At 30.3% G+C, this 6570-nt stretch overlaps 1 long non-coding RNA gene across 4 annotated transcripts; it reads left to right on the top strand.

Moving 5' to 3' along the window:
* The first annotated feature begins 1006 nt into the window (after positions 1-1006).
* LOC139892470 (uncharacterized) lies at positions 1007-4727 on the top strand. 4 transcript variants are annotated; one of them, XR_011774089.1, is made up of 7 exons: positions 1007-1257; positions 1761-1845; positions 2052-2239; positions 2519-3347; positions 3703-4066; positions 4321-4397; positions 4492-4727. It is a non-coding gene; the product is annotated as an uncharacterized lncRNA (long non-coding RNA). The 4 variants fall into 4 exon arrangements; XR_011774087.1 differs by having other exon boundaries at positions 2519-3125; positions 3292-3347; positions 4321-4727; XR_011774088.1 differs by having other exon boundaries at positions 2052-2082; positions 2166-2239; positions 4321-4727.
* Positions 4728-6570: the final 1843 nt, after the last annotated feature.

Here is a 6570-nt window from a genome sequence, read left to right on the forward strand (position 1 = left end):
TCGTCAGCTTTCCAACGACATGTATAACATATACCTTATCCTAGTAGCATATGTATCTAATTCAGGATTCATCACAACCTATCTAACGACAATATTAAACATACAAGCATGCATAATCCTATATACTCGAGCACTAGTCAGGGATACACTATCTATATCTATATCTATATCTATCTATGTTATATATAACTAGTAAAATGGGCCCGCGCGATGCTGCGGGGCTTCTGGGTTGCGCATTCATAGTTAACGGAGCGTTATGTATTTACAGAATAGATAGTACCTAGGTGTGTGTATGTATTAAATATATCCGAGATATTTAGCGTTTTTTTTAGAAGTGTCCGTTTCGCGTATAGTTAGTCCCGTTGTGTTCATAAGGTTTTTTTGAGTTGAACGGTGTGTTTTGAAAAAATTTAACGCGAGGCGAGCGGAAAGATATGTCCCGTTGAAAAAATGGGTGAAGTTTAATTAAGATTTTTAGTTAAAATATTAAGTTTCATGTTTAACCCCTGAAAGAGGGGTTGGATTTGAAAGTTGGGAGAAAGTTGAGGGGGTGTTTGGTTTTTTTTTCCCCTTTTCTACTATTGTCGTTTTGCCATTTTTTGTGGGGGGTTGGGGTCAAAACGACCAAAACCCGTTGGGGGTTTAGTATTAGTATAAGGTTAATAACAAAGTCAAATTTTGCTAATCAAATTTTAAAAAATTTAAATGGAGTAAAATGGACCATTGGATTAAAGATCTAACTTTTAATTACAACTATTGATCACTCAATATTTGTCTCCCTCATCTATTTTAATTGTTTATTGTAAAAAATAATCTTAAAGAAAGAGAGATGATTCTAACACATCAACATACCTATTTTAACTATTTACTCTTCTAATAATACTCCATTTCTTTAAATTGGTGTGTGAGTATAAAAAAAAAAAAAAAAAAAGTAAAATGTGCCTAAGAATCATCCCAACCCAAAACTAAAGACGGGTTGAGATTACGCTTAACAGTGCCTTATCAAACATTTTTTAGGGTTTCATACATTTTGCTCCTTTCTACACAAAAAGGCGATTCATCCCAGAAAATTATCATAATCCTTTCCGTTTTTTAGATTGTCAAATACAAATGAAATATTGATATTACCCAACCGATTTAATATCATTCGAGACACTGATTTATGCAACTCCTGTATAAATTGTCCACGACAACGATCGAATAATAATGTCGGGTTTCAATACGCATTCACAGCCATCGCGTGGGTTAAATTCACAGGTAAAACTGATTTAGGGTTTCAATATATGTAATAAAGTATTTTATTTTGAAACTCGCTGAATGTTTTCAAGTCTTAAATATTTGATCTATTTGGTGCTGATTGACGAGATTATGATTATCGTTTACTGTTATATTATTATTAAGCAGAGGTCAAGTAATAATATTGTCACAGAGCACAATCAAAGTTAAAGTTGGTTAAGTATTATTTTAAAATGTTTGAATAGATCAGTGGTTATAATATTAGTTGTTGAAATTGAGAGAACCCCTTCAAAACCTCTCAAAGACTATTCTGACACCATTTATGTAATGATTTTTGTAACTCTTTTGTTTTAATTTTGATTATGAATATGAATTATGAATTATGATATGATTATATATATGTTGTTATCATTAAATTTGTTTGATTGTATATAATTTATGCTCCAATTGAATCTTAGTGTGATGATTTGCAAAGTTAAAGTTTTAAGGGTTTGATTAAGGAATTTTGTTTATTTGTTATGCAGAATCATTGTGTGATCGATTCGAATGAATCGGGATACAATCATTAGAAGGAAGAGATGAGAGATGAGATTATGCTTGATTTTAAAGGTAACATGTTAAACTTATACGGAGTATTGTTAATAATGCAACTTATGTTTAACTATGTTGATTCCAGGACCTTAAAGTATTTACAATATTTTTATGTGTATATAAGTTGTTCAATGTTTAAAACTAGATTTTAGTTTGTACAACTTTTATTGATGACTTTGACATAATAATAAAATCACTTATTTTTCTATATGTTCGTGATGCAGGCTTGTGAAAGTTTCACCAGTCATTGTAACGGTTGATAACCAACCATTCTTTAACAGTTGGTGACTTTGGCAGAATATAAAATCACTTAATATTGAAGTTTGTATTATGTGCAGCTTGGGATACATGTATACTTACAAATTATACAGTTCAGTTTTAAACTGTTGAAAGCGCTTCATGTGATAGTAATGTAAGTCTATTTCTTTTATTCTCAATGTATATAATGGATGCTGTTATGTATTATGATTTTTCTATTTTTAAAAGGTTTCATCAAAGAAAATCAAGTTTGGTTGGCTTGGCTAATGGGTATACACGGGTAATATGGGTCAAAACATGGGTGAACATATATATTTTTTTAACAAAAATTGTTCTATGCTATTGTTGTTCGATATGATTTTGTGAATTGTTGCTTGAAACATTAGGATTTTTAAGTAACGATTAGGGTTTATTTTGAATTTGATTTGATTAGGGTTTTCTAAAGTTTATAGCCAGATCTTCGCTCGGACGATGAACTCTGTTGTTGTTCTGAAATAACGAAGATCTCCCTCGATGTCGATGTTGATAAATATCTGAGATCTCCGCTGATGATCTATACTATCGAAGAGCTGTAATCAAAACGGTATCATTAACATTTTTTTTATCTGTGATATTTCAAATCAAGTTAATTATTCTTATCATTATATTAATTAACGATTATATAGGTAACTGTTGCTAATAATATGCTAATTATCAGTTTTTCGTCAATTAGTAGTAATGTACACATTTTGTGGTTTTTTTATGTTTGTTTTTTTTGTTTAAATGTTTGATCAGCTATATTCAAATGTGATATTATAATCAAATTGATAATTGATGTTTTGAAAGAAACTATTTAATGGAACTAACGTATCTGGTCGTTAAATGGAAGTGAGTCTGCATTAGTTGATGATGTAAAAGGTAATTTGACTGTTTGTATATGTGTTTTTTCATTTATGTTATCATAAAAGGTACTTGATACTTAATGCAATGTAATGTTTGCTGGTTTTATGTGGTTGTTCTTGGAGCAGTAGTTTATAAGGAGATCAGCTTTACGAAAGCAGGTGACGAAGTTCTGTCTCACTATAACCTCTATTACTTATGTAGTTATGTTTAGCAATAATAAGTCAATTGTGTGCATAACAGATATAGTGTTTATGGATAGACCAGTTGGACTTTTAAGTACGCCATATGCTATCTAAAGTTACTTCTAAGTAACATTCTATGCAGGTGTAACACATTTGGATTATTTTCTCCATGGTCATTACAAAATATAGAGACATCATGTAAGAATTGCTATTGTCATCTCCAATCAATTTTATATTACATTGTTTTCCTCACCTGGAAATTATAATCCATTTACGTAACGAATGGTTAATTTGGGTTTTATTAATTTCAAACCCCCTTAGTAAAATAGAGAATCTTAAAAGGGGAATCGATATGTCAAATGAGTTGATTGGATATACAAAACACTCATTTAGGACGTACCAATAAATGGAAGGACTGCGACTCTATAACTCTTCTGTTCTCATGCGTGTTACCAATGTGGTAGTTTTTATAGAAAGATTTAAGGTTTATTGAGTCACATCGTGATTTTGATTTGGATGCTAATGGTGTCTAAATTCTATGACTTTGAGGGAGACATACCGGTGGAAAATAGGGTATATTATTTAAAGCGGATACAGGGGATTTCTTAGGATCCCATAAAGGTTTTTGGTGTTACACAATTGGCCAAGGATAAGGTAAGCAACTTGCTGGGGGTCCATGGTAATGTCTAAGCTATCGCTTTCTGAATGCATACATACATATAAATTTCGGATCTTAGATGCTCTTTATTAACGCTGAATTCTTATGTGCAGGTTTGTTGTTGAGAAATCTGTAAACAACATAATGTGGTCTTTGTATAAAGAACTTTGGTAGTCAAAAGAAGCAACAATTTCTGTGTTATGTCCTTTATATATATCAGTCGATCTCCTACGATGACTTCAACCTTTTGAAATGCAAGGTAACCCCTACAATATTGTTTAATGAAATTTGGAAGCTTTTTTGATGTTTTAGTTTTGACTTCAAAAGTTAAAAATGCCTATCTGCTCTTGGAATCGTTCGCTATCACACTCATATAAGAAGATAAACACCAACATTTATAGGTTGACTGGGTCGTCATAGTCCCGAATCCCACAATAACACTCTGCATATGGAACTTAATGAAAATGGAACTGAAAATTTTAGCTTCAACTGATCAGGATCTCAATTTTGCAGGAATTGATGAAGTATAGATTTTTTTATGGGTAGTCATTTGTCACCAGCTGCAAATTTATATGAAACCAATCTTTCTGGTAATTACTTGGTTTCAATATTTTTTTTATCTCATACGGTTGTTATTTCACTTGATTAGAAATTTTGCGTTCCTCAAATGATCAACTACATCAGGATGTTGGCTTAGTTTCTCAGCCAGCTTTACAACTTCAACACAAGGTTGCAATATCTTCATATATTGATGCTGATGGAGTATTATTGATAATATAGTTTGGTACTATTGTAATGGTATATTTATATACAGATTATGTTTGTTGATAATAGAGTTGTAGATGCTTATTTGTGTTTCTTAGTTTGTGTATTGTTGTCACTGCATCTTCTGTTGTTTGGTTCATATGCATTTAGGTGGTTTGGGAATTTTTTTTAAGAAATTTAGTTTTATAGAGTTTTTTTTTGGGTAAAGGGTATTCATATGGTAAATAGCTTTTTGATTTTGTTAATGGTTGATACAGTTTAAATAAAATGATAAGAGGATGCTTATTGTTTTGTGTTTTTTGAATGGTAATAACTTGCTTATTGTTTTGTGTTCGTTGAATGGTAGCGGCGGTTTGTAGTCTTCTTACATATACTCAAACTTTTGAATAGGTATTTATAGGCGTTTATTTGTGGTGTTGAGAATAGAGTGACATTATTGAATGGTACTCCGGTATAACGCAAATAACATTATATAAAACTCTGCTGACAGTTGTAAACACTTTTGCGATGTAGACTTAAAAGTGATCTCTCTCACCCATTAACTATTAACTAATGAATGAGTTAGTTTAGGTTAAGATTTATATCTTATTGGTTAAAGGGTAAATATCTGACCAAAATAAATTGGGTGAAATATGTGATTGTTGATGTATTGCTTTTGTGATCTTTTTTGAATAGATCAATGAAATATCAGTTGAAGCAACACTTATGTTTTTTATTTGCTTACAAGATAGTTGTAATCACTTGCATCCTTAAATTTGCTTGAAAACAAAGGGACCAATGAGAACGCGACATGTGGCGCGAAAATCACATGTGATTGGAAAAAAAAAATCAAAATTTTTTTTTTTAATTTTTTTCGAAATTTTTTTTTCGAATTTTTTTCGAAACTTTTTTTTCCGAATTTTTTTTTTTTAAAAAATCACATGTGATTATGCATGTCAATCACATGTGATTGTAAACCCAATCACATGTGATTGTGCATGGCAAATCCAAGCACATGTGATTGTACAATTCAATCGCATGTGATTGTGCAGGTAAATCACATGTGATTGGAAAAAAAAAAATTTAAAATTTTTTTTTTTTTAAATTTCGAAAAAAAAAATTTAAATTTTTTTTTTCAAAAAAATTTTTTTAATTTTTTTTTTCCAATCACATGTGATTTTCGCGACACATGTCGCACTCTCATTGATCCCTTGAATCTCAACTTAATTTATGGACTCAAATGAATATTCCTCGATTCTATTAATAATTCTGCACGTTGGATGAAATGAATGTATAGAATTACACATATTAGTGTTTTAGTTTATTCTTAATCTACATAACTCTCATCACATGATCACAATGTTTTTATATATATAAACCTACGCATACAAAAAAATAGAGACTAGCACGATGCAAATCGAATCTATATAACATAGAACACATTTATATCAAATTACTAAAACATACTTCTCCGTCCTGCCACAAGTGTCTACATTGCTATTCAAGTGTTCACTTTGTATTTCAAGTTTTCAACCAATAATAAGAGGTTATTCTGGAGAGTGAAGATTTCTTATTGGTGGATAATGAAGTTAGTGTGATTTTCTAAAACTGTATACAAAAAGTAAGTAGACACTTGTAATAGGACGGAGGTAGTATTAAACTACATGATGCACGTACTTACAAAATCAGTTGAAAACCAATACTTTATTATTATTATTATAATTATAATTATAATAATAATAATAATAATAATAATAATAATAATAATAATAATAATAATAATAATAATAATAATAATTATTATTATTATTATTATTATTATTATTATTATTATTATTATTATTATTATTATTATTATAAACTTAAAAGTATTAAAACTTACAAAAAATTAGTGGGAAGCCTAGAGACAATCTGGGCCCCCACACCTCTAGCAATAGCAAAACCTATCCTAGTAAAAATATGAGCAGCAGCACCGGCACCAATATCTTGCGCCATCGAACTCTTCTGAACCCGCTTTAG

This window comes from Rutidosis leptorrhynchoides, chromosome 2 (assembly GCF_046630445.1).
Source record: "Rutidosis leptorrhynchoides isolate AG116_Rl617_1_P2 chromosome 2, CSIRO_AGI_Rlap_v1, whole genome shotgun sequence".
NCBI classification, from domain to species: domain Eukaryota; kingdom Viridiplantae; phylum Streptophyta; class Magnoliopsida; order Asterales; family Asteraceae; genus Rutidosis; species Rutidosis leptorrhynchoides.